At 38.7% G+C, this 17773-nt stretch overlaps 1 long non-coding RNA gene across 1 annotated transcript; it reads right to left on the minus strand.

Annotated features, from left to right (window-relative positions):
- Positions 1-9921: 9921 nt before the first annotated feature.
- On the minus strand, positions 9922-17073 carry LOC126817206 (uncharacterized). Its single transcript, XR_007678873.2, has 2 exons — positions 14430-17073; positions 9922-11725 (listed from the first exon to the last, which is right to left on the minus strand). It is a non-coding gene; the product is annotated as an uncharacterized LOC126817206 (long non-coding RNA).
- Positions 17074-17773: the final 700 nt, after the last annotated feature.

Consider the following 17773-nt stretch of genomic DNA (forward strand, 5'->3'; position numbering starts at 1 on the left):
CGTACTTATCGACATACATGTATTTAGATGGGTTATCCATGTCTAAGACATCTTTCAGAATTTTCTTTTCGTCCACATTGCGATTATTTCTCCACACACTACAAGACTTGAAAGTATTTATCGCCCAAGAGTTCCTTTGTAAAGTATTTTTGGGTACAGTCCACTTAAAACAGTCGGTCAAATCCTTCTCTGAACATACCGAAAACCTTCAATCATGGTTCACTGTCAAAATTCTTGGAAAAGCATGCCTTTTGGATAGATCCTCGTCGATATTTGCATTCACATCTATTCCATCGTCAATATGTTGGCTAAAAAGGATTGATTATTCGTCTGACTTCGTATTACTATCCATTTTGTTTTTGCTTTCAATTCAATAGTCCAAAATGGCGACGTATAAACAAAAACATGCACGTAATTGCACGTGATTACTTCGGTGATTTTCGCTATTTGGCGGAAACTATCGAGCACTTATCCAATCGTTGTTGCCTTTTAATGGAAGAGCCCATTAAATTTAAGGGTGAAATGGCGTTGTATATGTCGGATATAAACCTACTCTCCCTCGGATTGATATGGTAGAGAACGCACCATATCAACCTCGGGTAGGTTAATATCCTATACATAGCCAGTTGATGTCTGTTTATTTACGATGCATACAATTCAGATCATTCCAATGTCAGGTTTTTGAAATACAATTTTAAGAAATTGTGATTGGTGTACCTATTTGCTGATTTCGGGTTTTCGACAATTTTTAAACGCCCACATGTCATATATTGTCGTCGTCCCCGTCTGTCAGTCCACCCGTCTGTTGTCCACGCTCTGGAACGCTAAACGATTAAGGTCACTAGGAGAATAATCCTATTGATTTTCAATGATTTCCGATAAAAATTTTGTATACTAATTGCTAGTATAAGGCAGAACTGGAAGGCAAACAAGTCTGACTACTCGGGCGACTTACCTACTGTGGGCGTATGTGGGGGAGATTGGTTGGCCGAATGGTTAGTGCATGCGCAATGCATCATAACGTCTGTCGTTGAGTCAACTGGCGTGGTTTCGATTCCCCGGTTGTACGTGACAATGGGTAGGTGCGTTTTCTCCGGGTCCCCCCCCCCACTGCTAAAAACACATGCGCGCAAGCGAATTATTGAAATAAAATGGAACCATGATAGTCCCGAGATGACCCAGTTTGAGTCGAGTGGACGTTAAACCCCATTTCTACCTCTCTCCACGGGCGTATGTTTCGTTGCCTGCCAATCTATTTTTAAAATCCACAACAGGCCAATGGATAATGTAATATTTATTTTAATTAGAATAGACATCGAAAGGGAACGATTAAAACTATCTAAACAAATGGCCAAACAGAAATTTATCCCAGTTCGCTAGGTTTTGTGTATTTGTTCATTATACTATTGGATGAGTTTTCTAGCTAATGTTACTATTTCACGAACTATAAATCATTGAAACAACATTTATTTATTGTTTTAACTATATGTATTTATTATGTATTTATCTTTTTTAATTAACACGATGTTTCTTGCTATTAATACAGTTCACACCTTAAAATGCATGGTCTGTTTTGACAATCACCGGGTTAGTATGTTGGGGTGTTCATCCATATGAACACCTACTTTTCCTCAAATGATCACCTGTGCACGTGCTAAAACAACACATTACATGTTGATCCGTAACGTGAACACCCGAGTCAGAACAAAGGGTCCAGTGTGTAAGTATTTTTATTTAGCGTTCACAGTTGGCGGATTATTTTACTGCGGAAGCTTACTCTTTAAACCATATTTGAACATAGGTACTGGTCACGTGTCTTTAATTAGCCAATCGCTGACATGTAAACAAACGATAACACATTGTTTATTATTTACTACACACGCAGACACAATAACACTTTTTTCTATAGATATGGAAACATTTTAAGATAAATAGAACCATGCAACATGAGTTCAATCAGTCTAAATAGTAAAATATGAACGAAAGTAGTGACAATTTATCTCTTATAAATATAAAGAACATAGAAATTTGAAAAAATATGTATGCTAGTGGTTTGACTGATAACCAGATGGATAGAGAACAAGCTAAAAAACAAAAACTAGTGTAAATGTTTCTGATGGTGGATTTTCTATTGTAAGGGTCTGGAATTATATTGTCCGGATTATGTTTTATTTTATTTTAGTGGTTGAAATGTCTTAGTTCTTATATGGGTTTAGTTTTAATATTTCTGGGTATAGTTGAAAGGATAACTCGTTCTAGTCTTTCAGTTATGAAGGTGGTCTCTTTCTGGAAATGTTGTTTATCAGGTGATCTGAGATTCTTTGTCCTGGTTGGTTATTCGTAGGTGTAGCTGGGATAAAACTAAAATACATGCATGCATCATACCACATGTTACAGAATAGTGAAGGTCAACACCGGCTCTTTTCCACAAATGGGTAAGCTACTCAGTTTAACTTTCTTTTAAAAGATGACTGTGAAAGTGAACTGTGAGTTTCATGCGTGTTTGATATATGATTATATATGTAATTTAAATACTGTAAGGTAAAATTGTAGGATGTATAACTAACTTTTGGTTACAGATATATGGGTAATGGCAACTGTTATATTTTCAGGGCCAACTTGCCAAACATAAATATATTTTGTGTTATAGTTATGTGTAACACCAACAGAAATGGTGTTTAATGGTCATGGTTATATGAGATACATGTAGATCAACCAGCATCGACTACGCTCTTACCCGTTTTATTTTATTGCTTTAACTGTATCATGTGTCATTTGTGGATTATATAAACTTATTTAAAACCCTGCCTCGTGTTATCAATCAAGAAATATATTTCCGCGAACTAAGCAGGTTTAATCTACCAACTTTACCACACCATTGCAGGTGATGGAAAGGGTAGGTCTGCAAGAGGTGGGATGTCAAATAATTTTGGTAGTTATAACCGGGATGATCGGCGTAGTGGTCAAGGACCGGGACCCTAAGTGTTGGACTTGTGGTCAGTATGGTCATATTCGGTTGGGTTGCAGAGCAGCATTTAACCAGAACCGTTCTTTAAACGTTCACAACCTCTGGCCAAGGGAAGCGTCTTGGGGTACTCCACGCAGAGACTTCCCCGAGCGACGTTGAAATCAAATTTTCTAGTTGGTGACCCTAATGAAGCAAAGGTTAAAGTTGAGGGAAATTGTTGTACTGCACTTTTAGATACTGGATCAACTGTGTCTACTATAAGTGAAGAGTTGTATAATTCTAAATTAAAGCATTTACCTTTACAACCACTTAAAACCATGTTGGATATAGAATGTCCTGATGGTAAACCACTGCCGTATAAAGGATATATTGAAGCAGATTTACAGATTCCAGAATTGACAGATGAAATAATAACTTGTATTTTATTAGTAGTTCCGGTGAGTAGATATAATTCATTGGTTCCGGTTTTACTTGGAACAAATGTATTGACTCTTCTGATGAAACAATGTAAAGATGAACATGGGAAATCTTTTCTCCAAAAAGCGAAATTAACCACTTCCTGGTATTTATCTTTTCGTAGTATGGATTTATCAGAAAAAGAATTAGTCAAACGAGATTTCAGTTTAGGAATATTGAAAAGTGCCTCGGTTAATAGGATACTAGTTACCATGTTGATAAGAAGTTACGGTACCCGAAGGTGTCTGTGATAGTACATCCATGTCAACGTTCTAGTATTTCATCTGATTTAGATGTTTTTCCCTCTATAATGATGTATGATTACAATAATTCAGATATTATTTCAGTTAACGTTTCAAATGTGTCTACAAATACCATTGTTATTTCACCTAAAGCTATTGTATGTGAACTACAGCCGGTAAATATTGAAGATAAGGATGTTACTTCCGATAGATCCAATGCCTCGATCTTAAAGTAGAAATCGATCAAAGCGATTTATCCGAAAAAGAAATAATTCAAGGTAAGAACTTACTGTTGACTTTTGATGACATTTTCGCGCATAATGATCTTGATACGGGACATACAACCAGGGTACAACACAGAATTGAACTTGTAGATGAACAACCGTTTAAGCAACGACACCGCCGTATACCTCCATCGATGTTTACTGAAGTAAAAGACCATTTAAAGCAGTTGCTAGCATGTGGTGTTATAAGAAATTCACATAGTCCATGGACATCAAACGTGGTACTTTGTCGTAGAAAGAACGGTAAATTACGCATGTGCACTGATTTCAGACAATTGAATAATAGAACGATCAAAGACTCGTACGCTCTTTCCAGAATTGATGAATTATTGGATCATCTAGCAGGTAACAAGTTTTATTCAAAGTTAGATATGAAGTCCGGATATTATCAAGTAAAAGTTGCCGAAGAACATAAGGAGCGCACCGCTTTCACAATTGGTCCTCTTGGTTTTTATGAGTACAACAGGCTTCCTTTTGATCTTTGTAATTCTCCCGCGACGTTTCAAAGACTTTAGAAGATTGCTTAGGAGATCTTCATTTGACGATATGTGTAGTGTACATTGATGATTTGATTATTTTTGCAGATTCATTCGAGGAGCATCCACAACTCTTAACCATGGTTTTAGAGCGTTTACGTCAATGTAATTTAAAATTAGCACCGGATAAGTGTAGTTTCTTTAAAAGGCGTGTAAACAAACTATGTCGGACATGTTATCTCCGAAACAGGTATTGAACAGAATCCAGAGAAACTTGAGGTGATCAAAAAGTGGCCACGCCCATTGAATTCTGTCGAGGTAAGAAAATTCCTTGGATTTGCTGGTTATTATCGTCGTTTCGTGAAAGACTATTCGAAAATATCAAAACCTTTATCTATTTTAATGCCCACAACTGGTAAGAAAAATAATAGTAATGTTTCCGTCAAGTGGAAGTGGGGTATTGAGCAGGAAAATGCATTCTGTGAATTAAAGGATCGTTTGTGTAGTTCTCCTATTCTTACAAGCTGTGACTATACGTTACCGTTCGTTTTACAATTTGACGCTTGTCAAACTGGTCTGGGTGCAGTTCTTTATCAGAAACGAGATAATTTATTAAAAGTTGTCGCTTACGCTGAAGCAGGGAGTTTTATACCGACCTGTGGAACATGAAGGTGAGATAATTGAACAACTCGTACTTCCAGGTCATTATAGAAAATTAGCATTTCAGGCTCTGCACGATGACCTTGGTCACATGGGTAGAGATAGAACTATGATATTGATGAGGGAAAAATTTCATTGGCCTGGTATGGCAGGTTATGTTGAACTTTGGATCAAGAATTGTGAACGCTGTTTGAGACGAAAATCTCCCTGAAATATTTGAGCCCCTTTGGTGACTATAGAAACTACTCACCCCCTTGAAGTTGTTGCGATGGATTTTCTGACATTGGAACCATCTAAGGGTAATTATCAGTATATTTTAGTTATAACAGATCTGTTCACAAAATATGCTCAAGCAATACCCACACGGAATATGACGGCTCGTACAACGGCAGAAGTATTTTTCAATAACTTTATAGTTCATTATGGTTTACCAAGTCGGATACATTCTGATCAAGAAGCTAATTTCGAGAGTAAAATTATAAAAGAATTATGTAGTTTAGTAGGTATGACTAAATCCCGCACCACAGCTTATCACCCGATGGGTAATGGGCAATGTGAAAGTGTTGGGTACACTTACGACGGAGAAGAAAAGTGATTGGAAAATACAAGTAGCAACTCTTGTACATTCATATAACTGCACGCGACATGAAACCACTGGATTTTCCCCTGTTTGGACGTCACCCTCGTCTTCCAATAGATTTAGCGTTTGGAGTGAGTCGAGATGTGTCTAATGTGTCATTACATTCGTATGTGAAAGCGTTAAAGGAACGGTTACAACGTTCTTGTGAATTAGCGATTTCATCATCGGAGAAGTGTAAAGAACAGAAGACAAAGGTATTCGTCTTGATATTGGTGATCGTGTATTAATGCGTACTTTAGCGTTTCAAGGAAAACACAAACTAGTTGATCGATGGGAACCTGATGTTTACATTGTTGAAGATCAACCTAATTTGGAAATTCCTGTGTTTGTGATCAGACCAGAGTCTGGGCGTGGACGATCGCGTACTTTACATAGAAATAATTTGTTATCAATCAATAGCGTTGAACCAGTGTATTTTCTGACACCAAAACCGAGAAAGCGACAAATAGTAATTGAGCCTAAAGTAGTTGCGGAATAATGTGTTGAATCGGATTCAAGTTCTGAGGAAGAATTTAATTATGTAGAAGCCAATCCTGTAAATGAGAATTGCCCGGATGCTATTCTTACGAGAGGAGGGGAAGGTGACCATGAAATTATCGAGGATATTGTTGAGGGGGATCATAATACCGAGATATTTCATTAGGCATCTATAATTGATGAACATACTGAGGTAAAATCAGTTGTTGAAGTTAATGTTTCAGGTAACATCGTAGATAATAATCAAAGTCCTCTACCAACAGATGAATCGATTGAAACAAGACCTCGCAGAATAAGTAAGCTTTTTTAAAACCCTGTCTTGTGTTATCAATCAAGAAATCTATTTCCCCGAACTAAGCAGGTTTAATCTACCAACTATACTACACCATTGCAGGTGATGGAAAGGGTAGGTCTGCAATACATGTATACACAATTTGCGTACAAAGAGCGTCCATTTTGCGGGCAGTTTCATTTCGATTTTTCCGAAATTCAAATTCAACCTTCGTTATGGTGGAATGGTGATATATCTAAACGGTTTTTAAAATCGGAAAATAACTTGTGGCCTCTAGAGAATCCACAAGCTAAAAATGCGATTTTTCGACCAATCAGAGAGCATCAACCAGGAAGTTACTTTCGGAAATGTGTGATTATCAAAATATCGTAAAGTCATTAGGGTGTAACGGTGATATGCTAAATCGGACAAAAAAGTGTGACCTCTAGAGGGACCACAAGCTAAAAGCGCGATCTTTCGTACAATCAAGGGCCATAATTCAGGAAGGTACGATCCGATATACGCGAATATCGAAATGTCATTAGGGTGTAACGGTGATATACTAAAACGTTTTTCTTTTAATCAGATAAAAATTGTGACCTCTAGAGGGACCACAAGCTAAAAGCGCGATTTTTCGTACAATCAGGGGCCATAATTCATGAAGGTACGGTCCGATATGCGCGAATATCGAAAGGAACCAAGGTCTTTGGAATATAAACATGCATTCCAAGTTTCATCAAAATTGGATGAAAATTGTGACCTCTAGAGGGTCCACAACTTTGATATACTATATTTGCACACTATCTGCCATTTTGTCCGGCTGTCTTGGTCCGATTTTCACGAAATTCGAACTCAACCATTATTAGGGTGTAACGGTGATATATTCAAACGTTTTATTTTTAAATCGGATAAAAATTGTGACATCTAGAGAGACCACAAGCTAAAAACACGATTTTTCGTACAATCAGGGGTCATAATTCAGGAAGTTACGACCCGATATGTGCGAATATCGAAAGGAACCAAGATCTTTGGGTTATAAACATGCATTTCAAGTTTCATCAAAATCGGATCAAAATTGTGACCTCTAGGGCGACCTTCGGTTATCGTAATTTCCTGACTGTGGTCAAACTAAATGAATCCGAATTTCATTTAGTCCGGACCATAGTCCGAAAATACTGAACCATGCTATTGTGGCATGGTCGGAGTAGTTCCAAGATGGCGGTGTAGAATATTTAAAAAGAATCTATTTTTGTTACGTATATGATTTTAGGAAAGTTTGAATGAATTTTAAATGGTTGCTACTTCTATGATCAGATATTTATTGTCTCGTATGTTATGTCTGAATCTATGAAAGTCTAAAAATTACGCATAATTTCAATACTTGCGCTATGCAAAAGGTAAAGTCAAATTACAAGGAATTTTGTCGTCTCTAAAATTAATTTGATTTGCGCAAATTTACCTTCATGAAAGTATTATTTGTTTATCAAACTATATAAAATAGCGATTCATTATCCTCCACAGAGGAATGTATAGATCTTCCTTGAGCTTAAGGTATTTTTGGGGTTATGGTCAAGGTCTAAAGCAGAGAAAATGGACATCACCATGTCCCTGGGGGCAACCATCTTTGAACAGACGATTGTCCGGACTATCCGCGTTCGGTTTTTAGTTCCGACCACTAGTCGTGAAAAAAATGTAACCGAAAGTCGCCTAGAGGGTCCACGAGCTAAAACCGTGATTTTTCGTACAATCAGGGGCCATAATCCATGAAGTTATGGCCCGATACATGCCAATATCGAGATCTTTGGGAAATAAACCTACATTTCAAGTTTCGTCAAAATCGGATAAAAATTGTGACCTGCAGAGTGTCCACAAACAAATTGTGGACGGACAAAGGAACGCCCGGACGGACAGGGGCGACGACAATATACGTCCACATGAAAATGTGGGCGTATAAAAACTGTGACCCAATTTTGTAAACTCTGAGATCTGTCATAGACCTACATGTAGGTTATTTCTACTTGTGATCAGTGGCGGATCCATATGTGGGGTCCCTAGCCCCATCCCCTCACCAATAACAGTATAAATTTCACAACATGTGTTTCAACGAAATATGTAAATTTGAATTTTTTGGTGCATGGGGTGATGTGAGATGCCTCACCCCTAACAAAATATTATGTGCCCGCCACTCAGGCAATAGCCTATGATCCCTAGCCCCACCCCCTACTCCAAAAACTGTATGAAATTCGCTAATTATTGTGTTTCTGCACAAGTGTTGCTTGGGGTAACGTGGGGATCCCCCAACCCACCCCAACAAAATTTTCCGCATCCAGCCACTCAGTCAGGTGCTGCCTCACTAACCAGGAGATCCGTTGTGTGTGGAGCATAAAACAGTTGGTATTCAAAACAATAAAAGTAGGTCGTAGTACCACTGTACAGGCAAAATTTAATCATATCACATTACACAGCGTATGTATGGATAAGTATCCCTTCGCTCCTTCTTGACTAAGTGTAAAGCCAGAAAGCAGTGACAAATGGCCCTAATCTCGCTCTGAAGTTCAACGCGAAGGTAAAAATTAATCACTCACTTCTCTGCTTCGCCTTATTCATTTCTTGCGACTTGCTTTGATATGAGTTAACAGCGCGAAGGACGGAAACGAGCAAGGCGAAATTAAGAAGTTTTTTTTTTGATTCGTTCTGATTTTTCCTGCCTTTGCGCTGAAGTGAAGCTCATAGGGAAGTGAACCAACATCTGAAGTCCAGAAGGAGCTAAAGAGTACCCATCGGCTTCCATACGTATGCCGGTTTTCATCAGCCTGGTTGGTACAGAAATCAGAAGCATGGTGGTCCACTAACCAGGGGGTCCTGGATTCGATCCTACCGAATGTTCGCCAAGAAAGTACCTCAGGATTTTCCAGCGTTGGTTACTGTTTTCACTGATGCAAGATGGAGGGCCTGGCAAGGAACCGTATCTTATATTCGGACAGGTGGAAAAACATGACAGAATTTAAAATAAGATTAGGCCATAGCGCTGCTGTTCAGCAAAAGTACCTAATAGTTTACTATAATCTTGCGTAAACCTGTCTTCATTACCCCATATGGTGCAGAAAAGTAGGATACTAAACCCCATTTCATAACGGGGGTTTAGTATGGCTCAAAAACCTTGAGGTACGTTGGTTGATCGCTGTGTTGGTAGAGAAAGTTCATCTGTATTTTCCGACATGCCCCCCCCCCTTGTCAGTGGTTCAAAGAAAGAAAAGGTCTAAATGTACTCTAGATTTGGTCAGGCGCATAGGTTAGGGGACTGCTTTTTTGGCAGTTAGGGGGTGGGAGTCGGGGTGTTGCTAACCCACAAAGGTCTATGGACTAGAGTGTTAAGCTCAGTTCATTTCTTTTCAATAGTCCAATCTATTTTTACACAACATAAACGTTTTTTTTAAAACTAGCCAGTATTTACAAAAAACATTTAGTGTACACAAAAATATGAACATAAAAATTAAAACCATATAATGCAAAAATGAGAAATATCATCACTGTCACTGTATCACAGTCTAAAGTAGAATTGGCATTAATTATACAAAGTTCTTGCCGGATTCAGTTCCTCAAAAAAAAGGTGATGTGTCAGTATTGTTTGTGTCAGTAGATGAGGTTGGTAATTTATCCATCATATTTTCTGCTGGTAAAATATATACTGAGCGCCATGGAAAACGCATCACTTAGTTTTTCGTATAACAAAATGATCCTGTAAACATATCTTATTTATTTTGCTTCTTATGGTGAACAATATTGAAATGGGAACACATCAATAACAACACATTTGTACACTTATGGATGTTTAATCTGTAATCAACGGTATAAAGTCAGAGGGGTCAAAACCAAAAGTACGACATGGATGTCAGTAGCGCGTGTGTCCTCCACGGGCTCTTACGCACGCGGTGCAGCGACGTCGCATGGAATTTACCAATGTTTGAAAGAAGGCCTGGGGCAAATTGTTCCATTCTTGGACAAGAGCAGCTTCTAAAGCAGCAATGGTGTGCATCTGTGGTCTGTGATACAGACGGCGTCCAATCTCATCCGAGACATGTTCTATCGGTGCCATGTCCGGAGACATGGCTGGCCAGTCCAAGACTGATGTTGTTAGCAGCCACGTAGTCCATACTAAAACGGGCGGTATGCGGACGTGCATTATCCTGTTGGAAGTGCTGAAGTTGTGGGTGCGCTCGAAACATCGGAACAACAATTGGTTGCAAGACATCATCACGGTAGGCTACAGCATTAACGCGACCCCTGCAAATGTGTAGGGCGGTCCGGTGATGAAATGTGAAGCCTCCCCACACCATTACACTTCCCCCACCCCATCGATTCGTTTCGAAGACGCAGAAGTCTGCAAGACGTTCCACAAGACGTCTCCACACACGTGATAAAGATGAAAGCGACTTTCATCACTGAAGAGCACACTTTGCCAGTCTACTCTTCTCCATGTCTGGTGTCCTTGAGCCCATATCAAACGCCGCTGACGGTGATGATCCCTGAGGATAGCTCCAACATAAGGTCATCGTGCACGGAGTCCTACTTCTCTTAGACGACGTCTTACTGGTCCTTGTCTTCCGACGACTGCTGCACCTGTTCGAGTCGCTGGGCGGAATCTGACACGCAGGTGAGTGACCCGGATGTAGCGGTCTTGAGCCTGGGTTGTAACGCGTTGTGGGCCAGGACGTTGACGGTCACGTGTTGATCCAGTAACTCGAACACGTTCCACCAACCTTACAATAGTGGACTGATGACAATCGAAGTGTCTGGCAATAGCACGTGTAGACATGCCAGCCCTGGACATTCCCATGGCTTCATTGCGTTGATTTTCAGTAAGTCTCGGCATGCCTAGCTCGATTCCTTCACACGTCCAACAACAAATTACGACAGATTGACGTTTCACAGTTCATGTACTGCACATTAAGTTGAAAACATGCTTTTAAAGGGCTCACACACAATGCTGCACGTGAATATTGGGTTTTTCATGTGCATCTCGTGCAATTTTTTTTTGTGCACACGGACCGATATTTTTTGCCTTTGGGAGTATTGTGTGAAACAATAGTTCATAGTATTGCATAATATTATACATACAAAACCACCTAGTAATAAAATATTTGGGAAAAAAAGTGATGCGTTTTCCATGGCGCTCAGTATATATATAACCTTTCACTTTTAAATTGTGTAATGGTGAATGAAATAATTGGATGATCTGTAACTGTCAGTTCTGAAATAAATGAAGGTGGGTGTATTAATGAATAATCAAGACCTAGGTGGGTTATATCAGGAAAAACAGAAGTTTTTTTCTGTAATCTATGGTTAGCTGTGCAATGTGAGCACTTTTCACTCAAAGTCATTAAAAACGCAATGCCTAATTCGTGAAATATTTCTGGTAAACGTTTTCTTGGGCTTTCCTATCTTATAGCACATAGGTCTCTTTTTGTGAGGTTCTGGTTTGAACCCATTATCAGTTCTCGGTAATGAACTTTGTTCGTGCAAACACAACACTTGTCTTTTTTCACGATTTTAAGCAGTCCCATGTCACACATTTTGCACGTGCATTCCCTGCACTCTGGCCCTTTAAATACAGATCAAAATTTCAACATGCATCACTTCGGAAAAATGTCCCGACCTGGAGCGCCACCTGTAACAACCGCTGCTCAAGATCGCCACATCCGACTACATCATCTACGCAATAGGTTCCAGTCAGCTACTGCCACTGCCAGGGGAACTGTTGGAACACGGCAACGTCACATCAACCCTAAAACAGTCCGAAGGCGCCTGGCTGCTCTTGGGTTACGCTGCCGTCGACCTTACCAAGGTCAAATCCTTTTGCATCGTCATCGACTTGCCAGGCAGCAATGGGCCGCAAATCATGGGTATCTGCACAACACACCATGGCGAAATGTCATCTCCTCGGATTACTCCCTATTCAACCTCAGTTTTCCTGATGGACGTCACTGTATCTACCGACGTCGACATGAACGCTTTGGTCGTAACTGCGTGCATGAAAAGGATCGTTTAGGGGGGGGGGGGGGGTAGCGTCATGGTTTGGGCCGCTATCAACATCAACTTCCGGCCCCATTTGGTGGTGGTCGAAGGCAATCTCTACGCTCAACATTATATTGACGCCATCCTTCGTCTGGTGTTGCTCCCATGGCTGGCTCAACATGGCGTCCGTCGACAGATGGTTTTCCAGCATGACAACGCCCGACAACACACTGCCAGGTTGACAAGAGACTTTCTGAACAATCATCATGTCCGTCTTATGGATTGGCCCGCTATATCTCCCGACATGAACCAGATCGAACACCTTTGGGATGAACTTGGACGACGGGTTCGAACTCAAGTCGTGCCACCACGAACTGTTGCAGAGTTGGCACAGGCACTCCAAAATCATTGGCAAACAATCCCATAGCGTGTAGTGAGACATATGTGCCAGTCTATGCCAAGGCGACTTCAGGCATGTGTAAGAGCTCAGGGTGGACATATCCGATATTGACTTTAGCTGACCCCTTTGTTTCATGGTTCTCTGACGTTTCGGTTTTGTGCATTTGTAGTGAATTCTTTAATGAAATTATCCACAGATGCTTGTTATCTCGATTTTGTCAATTCTTATGTACATTTGTTAAAAGTTGTTCCAGTAAATAAACTTTGAATTTGGCATTGCGTTTTTAATGGCTTTGAGTACTCCCTCAAAATATCAAATATGCACTGTGAGTTTGCACACAGGATCTCATTTATCAAAAGACAATATAATAATGATTTAGTTATGAACAAACTTCTAAACATTATTTTTCAACTAACTACTTATCTTGGCAAATCGCTTCTGGTCTTCCAACTGTAATCATTTCATGAAATACTGATCCTACTAATCAAAACCTATTTTTGTATCTCTTCTGTTAGCATATTGGCCTCGCTGATATTATTTTCAAATTCGTCGTACCGGTACATGGACCATCATTTGGAATCATGGCCATAACCTTTTCATTTCCGCCGTTTTCCAGCCACTCTTCAGCAATGGTCTTAAATTTGTCCTATCTGGATGTATATCAAGACTTAACCTTCTACTTAAGAGGACAGCAATGCCATGTTTAAATTATGAAGCATCTCATTGGTCAAATCACGTCACGTGACCATTTTAGTCAACCAAAAACCTCTCCAAACACTCTTTGATTGAGCGGAGATATGGAGCGCGAAATTTAAAAGCGGATTTTATAAAAACTGCAGGGTATTTCTCTAAGAACTTTGATTTTTCGAATGAGACTGATATAATTAACACATTATTTCACTAAAATGTTATATTACTTTTTGATGGAGCAAAGTTGGCAAGATATTCGATGTCAGCTACTGGCCTATAAGGGCTGTTGCAAAAAACGCGATTTCTCCGTCGGTTATTACCGGATCAAAACAACTACTACATAGTATAAAAACTATTGTTTTTGTTCGGAAAGCCTATTCTGATTACTGAAATTATTATTATTATTCTTTATCTTTACCGCCTATATTTCGAAGACTGTTAGAGATATCGATCAGGGGTTTCGATTTCTAATGGAAAACTATGTGACGGCTTTCGGAAAATCAAATTCCAAAGTTCTGCTTAGAACGGAAGTGCCCGAATTGTCGAAAACGGGAAGTCGGACGCAGTTTCAAAAGCTCTTTAGCTATTCCCAAAATTATTACATTTTTGGATAGCTTGTCAAAGGGTCTAAAACAGTGGTTTTCACATGGAACACATGAAAAAAAATAGCGGCACACCTGGTTAAATATATATGAAAAATTTTGCTGGTTAAATATGTATGAAAAATTTTGGAATTTTGCAGAATAAAAACATGGCAAGTCATAGACGGCATACAACCGTAGACACAGACTAGTCATAGACACATAGAATGACTCAAGCTAAATAAAGAAAAACACAGCTATGAACTTACCTTATTGTAGTATTTCGAATTTCATCTGTCAAATAGCTGGCTTTATTAGTGATAAATTCTCTTAGTGTGCCGTTCAAAATTTCGCGGCACACTTAAGAAGATAGTAGTTGAATTTTTGAAATTACATCGCTGTCTATTTTGACCCGAAATGGTTAACAAGTTGTTTACGAGGCAATTTTTGTTATTTTTCAAAATTTTCAAATCCTACCTACATTTCTGGATAGCTGGGTTCAATGCGATTCCAGTAAAATAAATTTCATTCAGAGTTATTGCCCTTTTTTCGAATATTTTCCAATTTTTTACCCCTTATTTTTGTTAAACAGCCTATTCGATACTTCTGAAACTTCTGGAACATGATGTCATATGGTCAAACTGAGGGATAAAGCTATCCCGACAATGATTAGTAAACCGGAAGTCTCGAAATAATGATCTAATTTTTGAAAAACTGCAAAAATCCATTTACATCAAAAAGTTTTATATAAGCGACTGAACTTACTGCCTCCTTGGACGCATCTGCGAATACGTGTAGTTCACGACGAGCACAATTTAATAAGGATATATTTGTGTATGCCCTGGGGTCTTAAGGTTTTCAAGTTCAACTAGAGAATCTCTCCAGTTCTCCCATTCACATCTCAGACTGTCTGGTAATAGTTCATCCCAATCTGACTTATTTAATGCCACAGCCTTCTTGAGAATAAGTTTTCCGCCTAATATAATTGGTGACACCAATCCAAGTGAGTCGAAAATACTGTTTATTGTTGATAACAAGTCCCTTTTGGTATATGGTTTATGTTCCTTAGAAACCTGATAACTGAAATAAATATTCCAGCACAGACCTAAACTTCTTTGAATAATGGAGCTTTCTGTATTGAAGTCTAAAGCACTCATATCACTTGCTAGATCTTCTTGGGAAAACTAGCAAGGACCTCTTTGTTGTTTGATGAAATTTTATGAAGTCTTAAATTTCCATTTTGTTTTAATCTATCATGTGTCCTTTTCATCAAACTAACAGCTGAATCTATATCTGCTAATGAAACCAAACTGTCATCAACGTAAAATTTGTTGTTTACAAAATCGTAAATCGTAAATGTCACCACAAGTTTCAGATTCCTCATGACCACACACAGATTTCCTTAAGCGATGGCGATGGCGAGTTGCCAAATACATGCACACACATTCTGTATTCTACTAATTCTTTGTTCGGATCATTATCTTTAAACCAGATGAAACGTAAAAAGTTTCTGTGTGGTTCATGAACATAAAAGTTGAAAAACATTTGTTGTATCACAGCTGTTACAGCTATCCTTTTCTTATGAAAGTTTATCAATACACCTATCAAACTATTTATTAAAAATGGTCCTGTCATAAGAGCGCCATTTAATGAATGTCCTTTAAACTTTGCCGACGAATCAAACACAACGCGTATTTTATTTGTTTTTTTAGGATGGTAAATCCCGAATATTGGAATGTACCAACACCCCTCTCCTGTGCTTAAAGGATCAGCTATTATTGCATGTCCCTTTAAAAATATTTTTTTTCATAAATTGGCAAAAATGTTTTTTTTTACTTTGATTTTTCTTTAAACCACTAGGAAGACTTTGAGGTCCTTTCTAAATGGCAGTGGGGCACTCCAATCACCTTCTGGCGTTTTTATGAATTCCGTGTTCATAATCTTTAAAAATTCCTTATCCTCTTGTGAGTAGCCTTGTGTGTCGTCGTCCTTGGTTTTCTGAAATATATCAGGTCCGATTCCTATTTCACATGATTTATCCTGCAAGTCGAAATTATTTGGACATGGTTTTAATACCGAAGTTCTACCGTTACCTAGTACACAAGTTTTGTTCACATTCACTGTATCTGGTTGATGAACGAGACCTAAACATGTTTCACCAATGATCACCCAGCCTAACCTTAACTTCTGGGCATATGGCTCATTGCCTAGTCCTATTTTCTGATCTAAAACATGATGTGCGGAAATCACGTCACGTCCTAATAATAAAACGATTGGTGCCTCAATGTCATTGTCTGGAATGAATGACCATATATCTTCTAAATGTTTATACTGTTTGACAACCTCTGGTGTGGGTATTTCATGCCTAGAATTTGGTATCTGATTACACTCGATGAGAGTTGGTAATTCAGCCTTGTATTCATCGTCCAGTGACTCAATGATATAACCATCAGTACGTCTACCTGCTGACGTCACATGACCTGAGCATGAAGACAGAATATATTCCATCTCAAGCGAGTTTTCACCGAAGAAATCGAAGAATTCTGTTCCGGCGAGAGACCTATTACTTTGGTCATCCAAAATGACATATGCCTTAAGTGCCTGTTCGGGTTGAGTTTTGTGATAAAGTTTTGACAACACAATCTTCGCACATTACTTTCCTTTGAAGGAGTCGCCACAAATTTGAGTACACTTGAAATTAACCTTTGACCTGTCCCTATTAATCGATTTAAGTTCTGTATTGTCTATAGTTTTGAGCTTAGTCTGTTCCCCGCCATAGTTTCTCGAACCTTCGGTTTTGTCTCTATGAAATATTACGCAGAGACTACTACTATTACAATGTTCGCACCTAATATTTTCTTGGCAGTCTGGAGCCAAATGTTTGCCTATTAAACACTTAAAACAGAGTCCGTTTTTGAGGACCACATCTTTTTTTCCTTCTTGTGATTTTGACAGAAAATCGCGACAGTACTTGAGTGTATGTTTAGCAGGTTGATCATGCTAATGAACACATGATAATATTTGCAGTTTCTGAAGATTGTAAATCGTTTTTCTTAGTTGACAACTGTGGTCTGTTTCCATACTGTTGTGATTGATAACTTTAAGAAAATTTTTCTGTGCTATCTGAATAACTAGGTTTAGGGTTTGTGTAATAATCATATAGGAAACTAGGATCGTTTATACGAATAGCCATATCTCTAATAAATTCTGCAAACTTTATAGCTAAACTCTACTTTATACCTAAATTCTACTTTATACCTAATAGCACGATCAGTCCACCTAGCCTGAAGAAACCCCGGTAATTTATTTACTATCGGATTTATTCCTGAGGAAGAGTCAAAATATGACAAAGAAATCCTATAATGTTCATTTTCTTTCACATTTTCCATTTCAGATAATAGGTCTGATAGCTCGTATAGTTTTTTGGTGTCTCTATTTAATAGTTTGGGGAATCTGTTTAATCTTTCCTTTAAAGAGGCTTCTACCAGTTCGGGTGCACCGTATCTATCATCGACCCTTTGCCAAATGAGAATTATGGCTTTGAAGGGGTCATGAATGTTTGCAGCACGGAAACTAACTGCATGCTTTTTTGATTCCGAGCCTAGCCACTTTG

The sequence above is a fragment of the Patella vulgata genome, chromosome 4 (assembly GCF_932274485.2).
Source record: "Patella vulgata chromosome 4, xgPatVulg1.2, whole genome shotgun sequence".
Taxonomy (NCBI): domain Eukaryota; kingdom Metazoa; phylum Mollusca; class Gastropoda; family Patellidae; genus Patella; species Patella vulgata.